The sequence below is a fragment of the Podarcis vaucheri genome (assembly GCF_965113315.1).
Source record: "Podarcis vaucheri genome assembly, chromosome: 2".
NCBI classification, from domain to species: Eukaryota; Metazoa; Chordata; class Lepidosauria; order Squamata; family Lacertidae; genus Podarcis; species Podarcis vaucheri.
Genome location: NC_138760.1, coordinates 122,342,394 through 122,363,063, shown reverse-complemented (window position 1 = coordinate 122,363,063; position 20,670 = coordinate 122,342,394). Strand labels below are relative to the sequence as shown.

Sequence of the window (20,670 nt, the reverse complement as noted above, 5' to 3'; positions counted from 1 at the left end):
ATAGGCACTGGAATTTCATCACAATGAGCTACAGGACGACGTGCGGATTGAAGATCAGGATACTTTGTGGGGCGGCTGCCCCATTAACTTAGTTTTGATCCCCCAACTTTATGCTTTGCCGCACCAATTTATGAAAGATTTTGAGGTTTTATGACTTCCAACTGATCCCTTTTCGACATAATCACCCAGAACTATCGGACCTGAATACTTCTTGTCATTAAAACAATCATTTCCAATCAAAACAATTATTCGACATGGCATTTTACCCCCACCAACTTCTTCTAAAATGCTCCACACAAGCATACATGTGAACAAAAACGTAAAAAAAATGACATGTGGCCATAGCTCAAAAACCTGACCTGATTGAGCAAAACCAATGTGATTTTTGGATTCAGCGCATCAGATTTGTCCTAAATCAACTGAAAAAAACACAGACAACAAAACTGCTGTTGACCAGTGAAATGAAATTTGAAACAAATTGAAGTCTAACTCAGAGTTGAGACCCCCTGGATAAATGGTTTGAAACATGAAAAGAAACCGTGTTTCTTGCTGCTGTAACTGTCGCTCATAATCTTTTCTGATGCTAATTGCCTTCTGATTCACCCATAAAACTGTAAATAATAGATCTGTATCTGAATGATTATGAGAAACAAAATGTTCTACCAGAGGTGCCTCCAAATTAGCATTATTAATACGTGATCGGTGTTCACCAATCCGAACCCCCACAGCTCGAGTGGTAGAGCCTATATACAATAAATTGCCAGCTGCTGCCTTTGCTGCCTTCGTGTGTTGTGATGGCAGCGGCAGAGGCAGCAACCCTCTCATTCCACTAACGAAAGGAACCTCTGAAGCCTGGTGCTGGCCTCCCTCCACCATCCCTCCACTTGGATACCCACTCACACACAGAGAGAGAGACGCATGCACCCTCTTGCCTTCCCTCACGTTGCGCACTGCCCCCAAGCTCAACTTGCCCTCTTGGTCAGGCTGCCGAGAGGGAGGGGAGGGTGGGCTTCTGCTGGGCCAGAGCCGCTTCTCTTCTGGGCGACACTGCCCTCCACACCCTAATCCCTTTTCTTTTCCGAGCGGCTGTGTTGCAGGGCCCCCGTGTAACATATAAATACCCTCTATTTAAAACTTTTTCTTATCAGGCGATCATCCAAATTTTTATTTATAGACATATTACTGACATATTTTTTAGCTGTTTTTGGGGGACCCTCCTCACCTGCGCCCCTAGTGGGGGCTTTCCTCGCTGTCCCCTAACTATGGCCCTGACCCCAATCACTGCAGCCTGTGTGGGAAAGCCTTGAGGAGCTCACTGTGTGCAAGGGGGCTTTCCCAGGAGAGAAGCTGTACTGGTGCTCCGAGGGCAGGAAGAGCTTTGGCTGGAAATCGCTCACTTCACACAAAAGGATCCACATGGGGAAGAAGCCATGCAGGTGCTCTGAGTGCAGGAAGAGCTTGGGGGTCAGAATCCACACAGGTGAGAGAAACCTTCCCATTGCCCTGACTGCAGTTAGAGCTTCAGCCAGGTAGCCCCTCTCTCCTGACACACGGGAGAACCCACACGAGAAGAGGGGGAGAAGAAGGATCTGAAATATTTTCCTTGAAGCTTGAATTGGTTTTTATTTTTTTATTTGTTTTATTTGATGTGTTGTGAAGCGCTTTGAGGCTTTTTCTTTAAAATATAAAGCGGTATAGAAATGAAATGAATAATAAGGATAATTTCATTGCCAAAAGTAAAAAATGGCACCTCAGCATTCCATTGTGGCGACCGTAGCCTAGGTTTAAGGAGACATTTGGCGATTAACTTACATATCTGAGTTTTTAATACTGCCATGGAAGGATGCCATCAGCAGGGCTTCCTCTCCCACTAATAAGGCTGAAAGGGGCTGAAGCACAAGATGGCGGTTGTGGAGCCTTCGTTTCCAGTATTTTCTCTTGATTCTAATTATATTATCAGTCCCCTCACTCTGGAAGAAATCCAGTTAACCGCTCCACCTGTTTCTTTGTTGTTAGATCATTTGGTTGCAATGCCATCGCACAAGAAGAGGAAGATCGATTTGGAGTGCCGCATTTTCAATAAGAAATGGACACACGACTATTTCTTTGTGGAGCTGAAAGGCATGCCCGTGTGCCTCATTTGTGGTGAGGCCCTCTCCATCCTGAAGAAGGCCAACCTGCAGAGGCACTACAGGACGAAGCACATCCAGTACGAGGAGTTCCAAGGGCAGCTGCGCGAGGAGAAGGTCAAGGCGCTGAAAATGGACCTGCACGCCCAGCAAGGCATCGCCCCGGAACCAAGGAAGGAAATGGACAGCGTGGAGCAAGCCAGCTTTGTGGTGAGCGAGCTGGTCTCCAAAAAGCTTCGCCCGCTCTCCAGAGGCGAGCTGGTGAAGGAGTGCATTGTGGCCACCGCCGCTCTCTTGGCCCCAGAGAAGCTGAAGCTCTTTGAGAGCCTGAGCTTCTCTCGCAGGAGGGGCCCAGCTCACAGCAAGAACTCGGCTCGGGGAATGGAGGGGTCTCTTGCAAGGGACCCCCGATTACCAGAGGTGAACTTGGAAAGCCAGCTGCTAGCGGCCACATTGTTGATGCCGCCAGGCAAAAGTGAGCTTGAAAAAGAAACACAGCCACAAGTGTCACACTGAAAAGCTGCGGAGTTGAATGTTTATCATTATTTTATATATATTCACTTCTTTATTTTTTTCTTAAGTTCTTCATCATCAGAATTTTATCATTTGTACGCCACCCATCTAACTGCGTTGCCCTACTACTCTGGGTGGTTTCCAACAAAATATTAGAAACACAAGAGCCCTCAAAGAGTAAAATCTTCAGCTGTGAAGTTATATAATTTTTACATTTTTTTATCTTGCAGATTATAGAAGATGAGTCCCCACTGCTTCTGTTTGGACCCCACTCCCCACAAAATAGATTTTTCCAATGGGTCACTGGCCTTTCATTTAACAAATAACGAAAGGTTCCCCACAGCAGAGTGTTTAAGTGTAGGCTGGTGCCAATGGTAGAGGCAAATGGTTGCAATGTATTAACCTATATTGCTTGGTTATATTCATTTTTTTTCTTCTGTGACGGACCTTTAAGAAATCGACCTGGTGGTGAGGCAGAGATTGGGTGATCTTTCCTCTTTGAGGCACAGTTTGTTCCTTTGTACGTTCAAACATGAAAAATAAAAGCGAGCCAGCACAACAAAATGGTTACAGAATATTTACCTGGCGAAAGGCTGGCATCCTGTGGCCCCTTCAGATGTTGTTAGATTTCAACTCACGTCTTCCCTGGCCATTGGCCATCCTGGCTGGGACTCATGGGAGCTGGAGTCCAATGATCTCTGAAGGACCACAGGTTTCCTTGCATCTAGGTCCACAAATGCCGGGGACAATTCAAATCCCTCCCCAGTTGTGAAGCTGATTGGGTGACTTAAAGCTGGTCACCATCTTTATGTGAAACCTCCCCCGCAGGGTTGCTGTGTGTGTGAAAGCAATATATCTTGCAGTGGCCTTGATGAGGGAAGTGTGGAACAGAAACGTACTTCCTAGGTAAAAAGACAGGAAATAGTTCTGAATCTGATTGGGGGGAAAGCATTCCTTGTCTCCATATAGCATATAGCAGGGCAATAACCATGTGTTGTTGAACTCCAGTTGAAGTCCCAGCATCTGGTTCCTCAGCCCTCTGCACTCTCTCTCTGGAAACCTCCAGCTGCCAGGTGACAGGAACCAGCCAATGCCTCCCAGTTCAGAAACAGACTGCCAGGAACTGGGATTGCAAGTTGCCAATCTGGGAAACTTAGGCAAGCATCAACATATTCGGTTTCCATGCTTATGAATGTTGATTTGGATCAGATCGTCTGAGGTAGAATCATAGAATCATAGAATCATAGAATCATAGAGTTGGAAGAGACCACAAGGGCCATCGAGTCCAACCCCCTGCCAAGCAGGAAACACCATCAGAGCACTCCTGACATATGGTTGTCAAGCCTCTGCTTAAAGACCTCCAAAGAAGGAGACTCCACCACACTCCTTGGCAGCAAATTCCACTGTCGAACAGCTCTTACTGTCAGGAAGTTCTTCCTAATGTTTAGGTGGAATCTTCTTTCTTGTAGTTTGGATCCATTGCTCCGTGTCCGCTTCTCTGGAGCAGCAGAAAACAACCTTTCTCCCTCCTCTATGTGACATCCTTTTATATATTTGAACATGGCTATCATATCACCCCTTAACCTCCTCTTCTCCAGGCTAAACATGCCCAGCTCCCTTAGCTGTTCCTCATAAGGCATCGTTTCCAGGCCTTTGACCATTTTGGTTGCCCTCCTCTGGACACGTTCCAGTTTGTCAGTGTCCTTCTTGAATTGTGGTGCCCAGAACTGGACACAGTACTCCAGGTGTGGTCTGACCAGAGCAGAATACAGTGGCACTATTACTTCCCTTGATCTAGATGCTATACGCCTATTGATGCAGCCCAGAATTGCATTGGCTTTTTTAGCTGCCGCGTCACACTGTTGGCTCATGTCAAGTTTGTGGTCAACCAAGACTCCTAGATCCTTTTCACATGTACTGCTCTCAAGCCAGGTGTCACCCATCTTGTATTTGTGCCTCTCATTTTTTTTTTGCCCAAGTGCAATACTTTACATTTCTCCCTGTTAAAATTCATCTTGTTTGTTTTTGCCCAGTTCTCTAATCTGTCAAGGTCGTTTTGAAGTGTGATCCTGTCCTCTGGGGTGTTAGCCACCCCTCCCAGTTTGGTGTCATCTGCAAATTTGATCAGGATGCCCTTGAGTCCATCATCCAAGTCGTTGATAAAGATGTTGAATAAGACCGGGCCCAAGACAGAACCCTGTGGCACCCCACTAGTCACTCTTCTCCAGGATGAAGAGGAACCATTGATGAGCACCCTTTGGGTTCGGTCAGTCAGCCAGTTACAAATCCACTGAGTGGTAGCAGAGTCAAGATCGCATTTTACCAGCTTCTTTACAAGAATATCATGGGGCACCTTGTCAAATGCCTTGCTGAAATCAAGGTAGGCTACATCCACTGCGTTCCCTTCATCTACCAGGCTTGTAATTCTGTCAAAAAATGAGATCAGGTTAGTCTGACATGACTTATTTTTCAGAAATCCATGCTGACTATTGGTGATCACAGCATTCCTTTCTAGGTGCTCACAGACTGTTTGCTTAATGATCTGCTCCAGAATCTTCCCTGGTATTGATGTCAGACTGACTGGGCGGTAATTATTTGGGTCCTCTCTTTCCCCCTTTTTGAAAATAGGGACAACATTTGCCCTCCTCCAGTCTGCCGGGACTTCGCCTGTTCTCCAGGAATTCTCAAAGATGACTGCCAGTGGTTCTGAGATCACATCTGCCAGTTCTTTTAATACTCTTGGATGCAGTTCATCTGGCCCTGGAGACTTGAATACATCTAAACTAGCCAAATATTCTTGTACTATCTCCTTAGTTATTCTGGGCTGTGTTTCCTTTGCTGAATCATTTGCTCCAAATTCCTCAGGCCGGGCATGTGAAGTTTATTGATCTGCCGTGACGTGCTAATTGGTTTACAACCCAACTTAGCTCTTAACAGCGGTCCAGCCCGCTTCCGTCAGCTGCGCGTTCTGCTTCCTTCAGTCACGGCCAGCAGAGTGAAACACAGCGTTGAAGCTGTCACGTTGCTCCAGACAGACACACAGAGCACTGGATTGTCTATTTACAGCTCTTTATTGCGACATTTCTCAGACACATCCAGGACTCCTCGCAGCCATGACAAAACTGCATCCTCCTCTCTCAACAACCGAGAAGAACAGACAGAAAACTCCTCCCAGCTTCGAAAGCTGACGTCAGAATGTTGAGGCATCATGGGAAACAACTTAACCTCTTAAGTTCCGACACCCACACCCCCTCTTGCGTCACATTCTGACAAGACCTGTGGACTTACCACATAACTCTCAGGTTCACACTGTGCGAAACTTACCCACGTACCTGTGGCCTGATACCTGTCAGGTGGAATACCCTTCGTTGTGCGACTTGACCGTCTGGGCACAAACTCAGATGTTTCCCTTGACCCACCATCACCAGCAGGTGTGTCCTCAGCATCCCGGGATTCCCCCTCTGACTTATAGCGACTTCGAATCTTCTCCCGCACACTCACCGGAGAACTAGGCTCACTCTTGGCCTCCCTTTTAACAACTTGTGGAGATGCCCCACCCTGCTCCCGATCTTGGTCAGTGACCTGATCGTCATCAGCAGACTCAGCCTCTCCTTCCTCCTCAGAATCTTCCTGCTCTGAATCAGAAAGACATTCTGATAGAACATCACGCCTGACAGGAGTCTTTGACCTTACATCCTGTTCGTAGAACTCAGCGTGTTTGCTGATCAGCAGCTTACTCTGATCACCTGAAGGGAATGCAAACTTCCATGCACGCGCTGCTGGCTCATACCCACAGAAGATCATTTTCCGGAACTTGGATCCATCTGGCCCTTGCAAAGCCTCAGGCACTGGCACAGATGCGTGTGACCCAAACGTGCGCAAAAAATGAATCTGGGGTTTCCTGCCATGCAACAAACCAAATGGTGTGTCACCTACCATTGAATTGTAGGTACGATTCCAGGTGAAGCTCACATACTTGATTGCCTCCAGCCAAAACTTTGGTGGCAAACCAGAATCTGTCAGCAACACCTTTGCAGCCCTGACCTGAGCTTCGCATCTCAGCTCTGATGCCCCCCTCTGATTGGGTGAAGTCACTGTGTGACGTATCCCTTTCTTGCGAAAGAACCTCTGCAAAGCAGATCCTGTAAACTGAGCATCTCTGTCACTTGTGACTGCTCGCACTTTGGTGGAGAACCTTAGTTCCACCTCCACAATCCAACCTTTGATCAGTTGTGCTGCATCTTCCTTGGATTTGAGACCATGTGTCCAGGTATTCTGCGTAAAGCTATCCTGCATCGTCAGCAGAAACCCGGCCCCTCCCAGACTTGGTTCCTTTACGGGACCCATCAGATCTATGTGAACCAGTTCAAAGGGTTTGGTGTGTACCCTCTCCATCTTTGGGTAGCTGCACCCTTTTACCTTTGCCTGTCTGCATGCTTCACAATTTGTGACGCATCCACATTCTACAATGTGACAACCTTTGGTGACCTCAGGCAGCGTCTGTAGTTCTTCTAAAGAACCATGAGCTGTCCTTGCATGCCAAACATGAGCACATGACACATGAGTGGGAACTGCAGCACGCAAGGCTTGTGCTTTTCCGACCTTCCCCTCACCCTCCAGAGACGTTTTAAGAATGAAGAGATCATTCTGCCCCTTTTTAACCTTGGCAAGTATCCTCCCTCCTTTGGAGATTGTGCAGGTATTTTCCTCAAAGCAAACCTTGAACCCCTTCTTTAACAAATAAGGCACAGACAAAAGACAGTGGTGTATCCCTGGGACGGTACAACACTCCAACTGCTCCTGCAAAACAGATATAAAAACAGTTGCAACGTTAGTTACACTTTGTTTCTGTCCATTTGCGAACAGCACAGATTTCTCAACCGGAATTGCTCTGCGATTCCGCATCTCGACAGCAGGGGTCTCTGGAATCAAATTGCAATTAGCTGCAGAGTCTATCACAAAACAAAACTCAGAGCCTTTCTCACAGCTGTCCTCCAACAATGCCATACTGGCTGTTATTTGATAAGTCTTCTCCTGGTCGTCATCACGTCCACCTGACTCAGTCCCACGCCTGGCTCCTTTCCCAGGCTGGCTGCCATGGAAACCCGACTGGTTCCCACGGGAGTTGACCTTGACAACATCCTGCCCTGCCTCCTTGCTCCGGTGGGGGCAATTGCGCCGCAGATGTTCTGTGGAATTACACACGTAGCAACGACGAACAGAAAAAGCCTGAACCGTGCATTCCGCTGGCCTGGCTCCGCCCTTACTGAAACAGCACTTCCCCTCGGCATACACAGTGGAAACTTTTCCAAGCAGGCTTTTGGGCTTCTCTGCCCCCTCGACACTTCCAACAGCACTCCGTGAGGCTGTAGATTCAGGGCTTCTGGCTGAGCTCTCGGCATCCTCCTGCTCCTGGCCTCCTGCTGAGCTTTGACACAAACCCCTCAGCACATTCCAGGCTTCACAGGCCGACTCAATGCCTTCCAAATACGGCAACAGCTTAGCGTGTACGCTTGCTTTCAACATGCAGATCTCAGCTCTTTCAGCTTTCTCTCTCTGCATTTTCTCCTCCAGAAAAGCAGACTGCAGCTTTCCTGCATCTCTGTCCACCAGCCCCGCAATTTCAGCAGGAGCCGGTCTGCCTGGGGACGGTTGTTTCTTCGACACCTCCCACAGGCCAGTTGCCCAAAACCAGGCCCTCACCCTTCTGACCCAGATTTCCCACGACTGGGTGGTGAGCTCTTCAAGCCTCTCAAACGGAGCTTCAAGCACCTCTTGGTCATCTGCCATCTTCCCCCGGGGCCCAGCGTACTCACGTAAACAAACAGCCGCTCTCCAGCTCCCGGTCTAGCAGATCTGCCTCTCACAACGTCAGGCAGGATTCCAAGCTGGCTTCAGCGTCACCGTCAGCTTGCCTTCAAACGTTAGGCACAGCTCTTGGCTTACTGCAGCATACAGCACAGCGTGTCTCACCCAGCTTGCTTGCCTCAGACACAGGCCTTCTCTCCCGTCAGCGTCACTACCTCCAAACGCGGACATCAAAGCATTCCGGCAGCCTCCAGCGACAGCTTTACAAGCGGTAATTTAGGGTCCATAACCTGTGAAGTTTATTGATCTGCCGTGACGTGCTAATTGGTTTACAACCCAACTTAGCTCTTAACAGCGGTCCGGCCCGCTTCCGTCAGCTGCGCGTTCTGCTTCCTTCAGTCACGGCCAGCAGAGTGAAACACAGCGTTGAAGCTGTCACGTTGCTCCAGACAGACACACAGAGCACTGGATTGTCTATTTACAGCTCTTTATTGCGACATTTCTCAGACACATCCAGGACTCCTCGCAGCCATGACAAAACTGCATCCTCCTCTCTCAACAACCGAGAAGAACAGACAGAAAACTCCTCCCAGCTTCGAAAGCTGACGTCAGAATGTTGAGGCATCATGGGAAACAACTTAACCTCTTAAGTTCCGACACCCACTCTCTTTATCGGAGAAGACTGAGGCAAAGAAGGCATTGAGGAGTTCAGCCCTAATAGTGGAACTATTAGGGGAAATATCTGCTTGACACCACCTTGGGATAGTTTTGACAGAATTAGGGGAGCTGGGAATATTTCTAGGTCCATCAGGGTTGATGGACCAGTAAATAGCTAGAGAGGATTAAGGTGTGTCTTGGTGGGGTGGAATTAGGCCTTGTTTCTTGTGTGGCAGATAAGAGATTCCATAGCGGACGCCGCGGCCACAGGAAGGAGCGCGAGGCAACTCGTCCGAGGAGCCTCGAACAGCGTGGGGGTCTTAGAGGGGTCACGAAGGCTCCGTGAACCCCTAAACCACAGGTGGAATATCCTGTTGGTCAAAACACCCAGCAAGGCTGCGTGTGCTCGCCTGTGTTGCCGGCGTTTAACAAGGCTGGAGCCGCAGCGAGAAGGGGAAGCATCAGACTCCATGCTGTGAAGCCTCAGGCTCCGAGTGAAAGCGGCGGACCTCCGACAACAGAGGAAAAGCTGGGAAATAGTCCTAAAAGCTTTGAAGTTCTAAAGCTTTGAAGAAAGCAGAGGAGGGAGAACATTGGAAAAACAATCAAAGTAAAAGCCAAATGAATTCTGAATGAAGTACCCAGCGGAGAAGTAATTAAAGACAAAAGAAGGAGGAATCCACTACTGGCGGTAAGATTGACAAAGGAGTAAAGCGAAAAGCTGGCAGACGTGAATGAAAGAGCAAGAAAGTAACCGCTAGCGAGGGGAAAGAATATCCTCGGTAACAAAGTACATTTTACAAAGTACAAAGTACAAAGAGTTGGAAGCAAGGTAATATTGAGGTTTTTTTTCCCTTTTTTGATAGAGAGACTCTTTACCAGGTTTGAGAGGAGGAAAGGAGGTTTCTGGGGCATTTGGTTGATGCTTTAACCGACAGGCTTTTTGAGGACATTATCGTTAACATCAACCTTCTTGTTTGAAGTGGGTGGAAGAAAGCCTGGGTCCTCCCCAGACCTTAATGTTGGTTTTATGTTAGTGACTTCCCTATGGGTTTAAAAAAGGGAGGAGGAAGCCATTTCGGGTCTTAACTTGGCTCTGTTATTCGCCATTTCAATTTGTTCTTGATCTATTATGCCTCTGCATGCATTTGAGATTTAAAGGGACATGCGCCAAAAGCCAAATAGGAGAATTTAAACCAGCATAAAGAACACTTCCCGAAGAACCTCCAAGTCTCCAGTAAAGGAAAATTTTTGGTGACGCCAGACTTCTATAATACCACCCTCTAAGAGGGTAAAGACTGTAAAAGGTAAAGACTGTAAAACTTTGTGTATAGTCTGACGCCTACTATCTGCTATTACACCCCAACGCCAGACCCGGTAACCTATTAACCCATTAGAGACTATCTGTGATCCTGTGCCTCATCCCTTTTTGAAAGACATTAGGACAGAGACCAGCTTCTGGGGGAGATTATCCCAGATCCAAGGACCCACCACAAAAAAGGCCCTGCTATATGTCTTATGGTTATGAATCCTGAGATCTGTGAGTAAATTGCAGCTCAGTAATATTCGGAGGGCTGCAGGTTGACCATCCTGGACTATGTCTCTCTATAAACCTGTCTATAAATCTGCTGCATCTATATAACTCCCCAAAAGACATTAGTGTGGTGGACCCTAAGACCCTTCAAGCCTACAAAATGACAAACGGTGCAAAAAAAGGGGTGGCAACACCAGCGGAAAGGAGGCCGTCAAGACAAGAGGATGCTAAGGAAAGCAAAGAAATTAAGGACTATAGTAGTCTGATGGCCGAAATAAGGAAAGAATTCAAAAATAATGAACAATATATTGAGAGAAAATTACTTGAGGTACAAGACACTTTGGATAAGAAATTGGAGGGAGTGGTGGGGGAATTGACAGGAAGGGTTAAAGATTTATCAGTAAGAACTAAGGTTCTGGAAGATTCAATGAAAAAGGTGCAAAAAGATACGAAAACTAGTAAGAAGGAGGTGGATAGAGTTAGAGTAGAAGTTAAAGAGATAGAAAGAGTGCAGGAAGAGTTGTTGGACAATATGGCCATGACGCAAATGAGGCAAAATCAAACCAACCTGAAACTGAGGGGGGTACCAGAGACCCCAAATGAGAATATTAGATCTAAAATGATAAAAGAGCTGGCAACTTGGTTAAATAAGAGTGAGGAGGAGGTAAACTGTCATCTAGTAAATATTTTTCGAATAAGATCAAAATTAGACAGAGCCAGAAAGAAAAAGCTGCCAGGTGATGTAATTGTCATGTTCAACACTTTGGAAATAAGAAATGAAATACTGCAACAGAACCACATAAAAAGGTTATATATTGAAGGAAACCGAATTATTATCTTTAAACAAATTCCTTTGAGATTTCTTCGAAGGAGAGAGGCATACAAAAATTTAACAAACCAATTGAAGAAGAATGGGATATTGTATAGATGGGAGTTTCCTGAAGGCATTTCATTCTACTTTAAGGGGAAAAGGTTTAAATTAAGCACCAGTGTTGAACTCCAAAAATTTGCGAGGAGATATGAGAAGGACCTGGGAAAAGTTGAAGGGGAGGCGGAAAGGGAGGAACGACAGAGAGGCGAGGAGGGTGAAGGGAGTGAAGAAGAAGAAAAAGAGGAGAGTTTAACAGGAGAAGGGGAAGAACAAGAGGAGGAAAGCAAGGAACAGTAGTTTCTATTTAATCTAGTTAAATTAGCTAGAATAGTTTAATAGATGGCTTTAAAAATAATAAGCTGGAATGTGAACGGTTTGAACAATAAAAATAAGAGGAATCAGATTGCGCATGTATTGCTGAAAAAGAATTGGGATCTAATTTGTCTTCAAGAAACGGATGTAATAAGAAAACACAAGAGGGTATTAAGTAATAAGAGATTGGGATTGGAATTTGTGACCTCCGACAAGGTTAAGAAAAGAGGGGTAGTAATTTATATAAAGGAAAAATATGATCCGCAATTACTGTACAAAGATGAACATGGGAGAGTAGTGGTGGTGCAGATGGTCTTTCATGGAGAAAAAATAGTTGTGGTTGGAATATATGCCCCGAATGAGAAAAAACCAGCTTTCTTTTTGGAATTAGATAATATACTAACGGAATGGATGGATCAGAAAATGATATTGATGGGAGATCTTAATGGGGTGGTGACGCCGAATACGGATAGATTAACAAAAAGACAAGATGGGAAAGAAGGTAAATTACCACGATCTTTCTTTGACATGGTAAATAATTTGGGATTGACGGATGCTTGGAGATTTAAAAATCCTACTGTAAAACAATTCACTTTTTTTTCAAATCCGAATCAGAGCTGGGGGAGGATAGACAGTATTTGGGTCTCGAGGGAATTGGTACAGAACTTAATTAAGTCTGAAATTTGGCCTCGAACTCTATCTGATCATAGTGCGGTTTCCATGGAGTTAAAAGGTAGAGAGGTTAAAACAGCCAGATGGAGAATGAATGAATATTTATTTAATGATCAAAAGATAGTAAATAAGGCTATAGAAACAATTGAAGAATACTTTAGGTGGAACTTAAATGGAGAAACTTCCATAGAGACGGTGTGGGATGCAGGAAAAGCGGTCATGAGGGGTTTTTTGATTCAGAAAAATAGCCAACTAAGAAAAGAAAAGGAAAAAAAGAAAGAGCAGATTTTAACACAGATTATGGAAAATGAAAGAAAATTAACTGTTAACCCTAGTGAAGAGAGTTTAAAACAGAACTTAAAAATATTACAAGCTAAATTTGCTACAATAATTAACCAAGAGATAGAGTGGAAAATTAAGAGGATGAATCAAAAGAACTTTGAGTCCGCAAATAAGATAGGGAAATATCTAGCGTGGCAGTTGAGAGAAAGGAAGAAGTTGAGTATGATCAGTAAAATAAAAGAAGGAGATATGATTATGGAAGAACCAAAAGAAATAAAAAGAATATTCCAAAGATATTATAAGGAATTATATAAAAGAGGAGAGGAAACAGAACAAGAAATAGATCAATTTTTGCAAAAACACCATCTGGAACAAATTGTAGAAGATGAAAGAGCAGCACTAGATGAGATAATAACACAGGAAGAGATAAAAAAGGCTATCAAAAAGATGAAAGCTGGGAAGGCGCCGGGACCGGACGGTCTTCCGGCCAAATATTATAAAATATTAACTAATCAAATATCACCAGTGCTGGGAGAGGTTATGAACAATATATTGAGAGAAGGAAAGATACCTAATACCTGGAAGGAAGCCTATGTTACCTTGATTCCTAAAAAAGAGGTGGACACTATGGAAGTAAAGAACTATAGGCCAATCTCATTATTAAATAATGATTATAAGCTATTTGCAGATATAATGGCGGAAAGATTAAAGAAGGTCTTGATTAATAAAATTCATGGTGACCAAACAGGATTTCTCCCAGGGAGACAATTACGGGATAATGTAAGGAATTTGATTGACATTATTGAATATTTGGACATGAAAATAGACAGAAAAGCTGCACTGGTTTTCATAGACGCCGAAAAGGCATTTGACAATGTTTCCTGGAACTTCCTAAAGAAGGTTTTGGAGAGGATGGGAATTGGTGAAAAATTTAGAAGAGGCATAGAAGCAATATACAAAGAACAGAAAGCAAAGCTGGTGATAAATAATAATACAACAGAATATTTTAACATTTATAAAGGGACCAGACAAGGTTGCCCCCTGTCCCCCTTATTATTTATTATAATTTTGGAAGTACTTAATAAGAGACTGAGGGAGGCAACAGAAGTGAAAGGAATTAGAGTAGGAAAGAAGGAATTCAAAATTAAAGCCTTCGCCGACGATATTGTTCTGACTTTGGAAGATCCACAAGATAGTGTAAAAGAAGCATTACAAAAAATTGAGGAATTTGGAGAGGTGGCAGGTTTTAAGGTAAATAAGAATAAAACTAAAATGCTGGTTAAAAATCTAACTAAGGAAGAAACGAAAGATCTAGAACAAAAAGTGGAAATCATGGTGGTGAAAAAAGTGAAATATTTGGGAGTGTGGATCACGGCAAAAAACATAAACCTATATAAAGATAATTATGAAGTTACATGGAAAAAAATAAAGAAAGATCTGGAAATATGGGGGAGGATGAAATTTTCCTTTTTAGGGAGGATAGCAGTGGTTAAAATGAATGTTTTGCCAAGGATGTTGTTTTTATTTCAAACTCTTCCAGTTATTAAAGGTTTAAAACAATGTAAAGAATGGCAGAGAACCCTGATGAAATTCATCTGGCAGAGGAAAAGACCAAGGATTAAAATGAAAATATTAACTGATAAAAAGGAAAGAGGAGGTTTTGCTCTCCCAGATTTGAGCCTATATTATGAAGCAGCGTGCCTACTTTGGCTAAAAGATTGGATAAAACTGGAGAACAGAGACCTATTGGATTTAGAAGGTTTCAATAATTGGTACGGGTGGCACGCATATCTCTGGTATGAGAAGGTGAAAGTCCACAGGGCTTTCTTAAATCATATTTTCAGGGGACCAATATATCAGGTCTGGGAAAGAAATAAGAACCTTCTTGAAAGAAAAACACCATGGTGGATCTCACCGGTAGAGGTCTTAACAATAAAAAAAACCAACATGGAAGGGAAGACAGCCACTTACGAAGATTTGGTAAGAAAATCAGAACAAGGGCTTAAACTTAAACCTTATGAGGAAATAAAGGATCAATTCACCGGTTGGTTACAATATCATCAGGTGAATGATATGTTAAAGCAAGATAAAAGAAAAATGGGCTTTGAGGACAAGAAATCAAAATTCAATATAGAGCATTTGCAGATGATCTGGTATTGACTTTGCAAGAGCCAAACACTAGTACGAAAAGGGTGCTAGAAATAATTCAACAATTCGGACAGGTAGCTGGATTTAAATTGAATAAACAAAAAACCAAAGTCTTAGGGAAAAACTTAACAGATATGGAGAAGAATAAGTTTCAAGAAGAGACAGGTTTAATGCTGGTTAAGAAGGTGAAATACCTAGGGGTGTATTTGACATCTAAAAATTTGAATTTGTACAAGGACAACTATGAAAAATGCTGGTCAGAAATCAAAAAAGATCTAGAAATATGGTCAAATTTGAAATTGTCAATGTTAGGCCGAATTGCAGTTATCAAGATGAATGTACTGCCTAGAATGTTATTTTTGTTTCAAACTTTGCAGATTATTGACAAGATGGACTGTTTCAAGAGGTGGCAGAAAGATATTGCGAAATTTGTCTGGCAGGGCAAAAAGCCCAGAATAAAATTTAAAATACTTACAGATGTAAAAGAAAGAGGGGGATTTGCCCTGCCGGACTTAAAGTTGTACTATGAAGCAGCAGCGTTCTGCTGGCTGAAAGAATGGATGCTCCTCGAGAATACAGATATCTTGGATTTAGAAGGTTTCAATAACGCATTTGGTTGGCATGCATATTTATGGTATGACAAAATTAAAGTGCATAGTACCTTCAAAAATCATATTGTTAGAAAAGCATTGTTTAATGTTTGGATGAGATATAAAGATTTGTTGGAAAACAAAACCCCTAGATGGTTGTCACCTTTAGAGGCTAAGGCACACAAGAAAGTCAATATGGAGGTCGGATGGCCAAAGTATTGTGAGATTTTGGAAAAGGATGGAGAGAAATTGAAATTAAAGAGCCATGAAAAACTAAAACCCAAAGTACAAGATTGGCTCCATTATTATCAAATAATGGAGGTTTATAAACAAGACAGGAAAATAGGCTTCCAGGTGGAAAAATCAAAATTAGAGACTGAATTGCTAGAACCCAATACTAAGAATTTGTCAAGAATGTATAACTTGCTGTTGAAATGGAATACACAAGATGAAACAGTTAAGTCAGCCATGATTAAGTGGGCACAGGATATCGGTCATAACATTATGTTTGCTGACTGGGAAAGGTTGTGGAACACCGGGATTAAATTTACGGCATGTAATGCCTTAAGAGAAAATATTATGAAAATGATCTATAGGTGGTACATGACCTCAGTCAAGCTTGCAAAAATTTATCATACGCCTGACAATAAATGTTGGAAATGTAAAGAAACTGAAGGTACTTTCTACCACCTTTGGTGGACATGCCCGAAGATTAAGGCTTTCTTGGGCATCGTCGGCCAACTGGTGCCAAAGAAAGATAGAACCTTTTTTATGTATGCGACAACAGCAGCAAGAATACTCATCGCAAAGTACTGGAAAACACAAGATCTACCCACCTTGGAAGAATGGCAGATGAAAGTGATGGACTATATGATTTTGGCAGAGATGACTGGCAGAATCCGCGACCAGGGGAAAGAGACGGCAGAAGAAGATTGGAAGAAATTTAAAATCTATCTTAAGGACTATTACAAACTTGATGAATGCTAAAATGTTAAGGTTATTTCAGAAAGAAAGGGTTGCAGTGATATAAGATTGGAATAAAGAGAAAATTAAGATGATAGAGGGCTGAAAGGATTATATATAAGTTGCTAAAAAGCTATGGACATGTGGATGCAGAAAGGGGAGGTATGGGGGAGTCTGAGGAAAGAGGTATATGAAAAAAATATTATGAAATAATATGTGTGTTTGTATGTCTTTTTATGTGTTTGTTTGTTATAAAACTTTGTAAAACCAATAAAAATCTTTTAAAAAAAAACAAAATTCAATATAGAAATAATAGAAGGTAAAAACAAAACATTGTCTAAATTATATGACATATTACTGGAATGGCATACAAAAGACGAGGAAGTCAAAGAGGCAATGATTAAATGGGCAATTGACTTCGGCTATAACATCGAGTTTGAAAAGTGGTTGAAATTGTGGAATAGAGATATTAAATTTACGGCCTGTACGAGTTTGAGAGAAAATGTTTGGAAAATGCTCTATAGATGGTATCTTACGCCGGCAAAATTAGCTAAAATCTATAGATCAGAAAATAAGACATGCTGGAAATGTGGTGAAGTGGAGGGAGACCTCTACCATATGTGGTGGCAATGCAACAAGGTGAAGGTTTTTTGGGAAGCAATTTATAATGAACTTAAAAAAGTTTTTAAATATACTTTTCCCAAAAGACCTGAGGCCTTTTTGCTGGGAATTATGGGTAAGGAAATAAAAAATGAAGATAAAAAAATATTTCTCTATGCCACCACAGCCGCAAGAATTATGCTGGCACAAAACTGGAAAACAGAAAATATACCTAACGTAAGTGACTGGCAGGTCAAAATGATTAACTATGCCGAGCTAGATAGACTAACAGGCAGAATACGAGACCAAGACGACCAGAAATTTCAAAAAAATTGGAGTAAATTTTGGAAATATATTGGAACGGATATATAGGAGGAACTGGCGGTATTAGAAAAACTTTATCAGCTAATAAGTATAAACTTTAATAAACTAATTACGCAATCCGGGATTTATTTGATACTTACCAAAAGGGTGAATGGAAGTCAAAGGCTAAGTAGAGCCTAATGCTTATATTATTTTTTTTGTATGATTGTATGCTTACTTTTTGTATAGCATGAAAATAGGATGAATAATTTATGTTAAAATGTCTATTTTTGTATCTGTTTGTCCTTTTTTTTTTCTTTCACAAATTCTGAATAAAAATTTACTTGCAAAAAAAAAATCATCAGTGCAAAAGCAAAAAAAAAAAAAAAAAGAGATTCCATAGTTCTTAAGGGTGAAAGTTTGCTGCCTGTCAAAATGATGCTTGAGCCTTTTTTTTTTCCTTTCAAAAAACCAAAACAAAACAACCCAAACATGGCAGCTGGTCTAGTCAAGCAGGAAAATATAAGGTTCATTTGTGAAGTTACCTGTTTAGCTCCGAGCTTTGTTTACATCGGTCCTTTTTAGCAAACAAATCCACATAATTGTTGGTGGCTGTCAGTGTTCTTGTCAAATAGAACTAATTAAAAGTTTTTACTGTTAAAAAAAGTTGTGAAAAATACTTTCAGCTGAAGTTGCAAACACACTGATCCTGATCCCTGTACAGTCGTACCTTGGTTCTCGAATTTAATCCGTTCTGGGAGTCCGTTCGATTCCTGGAACCGTATGAGAACCAAGGCGTGGCTTCCGATTGACTGCAGGAGCTTCCTGCACTCAATCAGAAGCTGTGTCGGACATACGGCTTCTGAAACATTTGAGTTGCAAGGCGTTTGGCATTCAAGGTACGGCTGTATTACATATGCACTACAGTTGGGTTGAAACAGTTCTCTTTACTCTTACCTGATTTGCACTTAATAATCTATCATAATAATTTATTATTTATACCCCACCCATCTGGCTGGGTTTCCCCAGCCACTCTGGGCAGCTTCCAACAAAATATTAAAATACAATAGTCTGTTAAACATTAAAGGCATCCTAAACAGGGCTGCCTTCAGATGTCTTCTAAAAGTCTGTTAGTTGTTTTTCTCTTTGACATGTGGTGGGAGGGCGTTCCACAGGGCAGGTGCCACTACCGAGAAGGCCCTCTGCCTGGTTCCCTGTAACTTGGCTTCTCACAGGGAGGGAATCACCAGAATGCCCTCAGCGTGGACCTCAGTGTTTGGGCAGAACAATGGGGGTGGAGATGCTCCTTCAGGTATACTGGACCGAGGCCTTTCTAAAGGTCAGCGCCAACACATTGAATTGTGCTCGGAAACGTACTGGGAGCCAATTGCACATGTGGTCTGTGGTCCTCAGAATCCACCCCACCCCCTTCCATGGCTCTGCTTCGCACCTTAGCCAGCCGGGATGTCCCTTTAAACTCCTGACAATGCCTCCTCCTCGCCTGGATGGAGGGGAGAGCGTTGTGTGTGCATTTGTATCTCAGATATATCCTTCCCATACAAGGCAAAACTGTTCAAACTATGGCACTACATCTTTTTTTGCTTTAAAAAGAAAGCATTGAAAGAAGGGTTGTTTTTAAAATTTATTGCTTTATTTTTCACAACTTAATGCAAAGAAAAGAACTTCCCCTTTTTCCAGCCAGTGTGGTGTAGTGGTTAAGAGTGGTAGTCTTGTAATCTGGTGAACCAGGTTTGTGTCTCCGCTCCTCCACATGCAGCTGCTGGGTGACCTTGGGCTAGTCACACTTTTCTGAAGTCTCTCAGCCTCACTCAACTCACAGAGTACAGTGGTACATACGCTTCAGGTTACATATGCTTCAGGTTACAGACTCTGCTAACCCAGAAATAGTACCTCGGGTTAAGAACTTTGCTTCAGGATGAGAACAGAAATCGTGTGGTGGTGGCACAGTAGCAGTGGGTGGCCCCATTAGCCAAAGTGGTGAAAACAGTTTCAGGTTAAGAACGGACCTCTGGAACAAATTAAGTACGTAACCAGAGGTACCACTGTATTTAACAACAAGTACTTGAAAGACCAAACCGCGATGTAGCCGTGCTCTTTTCCATCCCTTTCCAAGAATTGCAACAATCTGTTTCTCCAAATGGTTCTCCCTTCACTGCAGTCAACTGAAGGCAACCAACTATGCCCTGGGGCCCCGATCTTTCTCACTGCCAATGAAAATGAATGAATAGGAGAACCTATGCATGTGCCACCGACACAAAAACTTTGGATATGCACTCTGTAAAATGATGAAAGTTTACTTCCCCCTCCCCCCTCTAACCCCACTTCTCAACTCCCCAACCTTATACTGTATGCAACATTATAGTCTGTCTCTGTGTGAATTTTGATGATATCCAAAGTAGCAGAGTAGCTTAGAGCTAAGAAGCAAAATAGCTGTTCTAGGTGATAGTTCCTTTTTACAGACTACAATGTCCAGACTCTTGGTATTCAAAAGAACCTTACTTTCATAAACATATAACTGAGAAAAATATATTTACAATCTCATGCTTATTCAAACACGGGCATGTTCTCACTTGAATTGTCTTCCAGTTTCTTACAAAAGGTTTTTACTTTCACCTCAGCAGTAATTCTGTTTTTGAACTTTTGAGCAGTAATTTTGATCAGCATTTAGTGATCTTCCACTGTTTCACTTCAGACAGATCACACTGACACACAATAGTATCCTGAGACATCTCTCTCAGCAGCAATTCTCCCTCATGCACAGAGAGAGAAAAGAACAGAAAAGCAGTTAAAAACAACAGTTACTGGAATAACAGTCTCAACAGAATGGAATGCCTCCCTCATGTGACTAACACACATGAGGGCTACTGTCAAAGGAAACTCCATCTTAAAACATTCTCATTTATGGAAATTAAACCATCATCCTTAGCACTTTCCCCAGACTTAGAGAAACCAGCGAGCCTTAAAACTAGGAGAGCAAAAAGCTCAAAGAAGAAGAAGTCAGTGCTCTCCGACGAATGGCATGCGGCTTCGCTCGGCAGGGGAAGGAGAAGACTTACAGCACCGCGCCGCTCCCCATCCCCCGCTCCGCAGCCTTTAAAAAGGCTCCTTCGCGGGTCGGGGGGGCGCAAACGGTGCCCGCCGAGTCACCAGGTTCACGGGCTTCTGCGCCCGTGGTTTTTGAGGGTCCCCGCATCGCCGGTGCGGCAGGACCTTACCCCCGCTGAGCAGATTCCCTCCGGAACTCGGAGAGAATCCGCCATTCGGCGA

General features: G+C 43.1%; 1 protein-coding gene across 2 annotated transcripts in view; it reads left to right on the top strand.

The window, feature by feature from the left end:
- The window catches only part of LOC309525145 (uncharacterized protein), an 82,616-nt gene that overhangs the window by 47,757 nt on the left and 14,189 nt on the right, over positions 1 to 20,670 (top strand). The gene's annotated exons all lie outside the window — the stretch shown is intronic.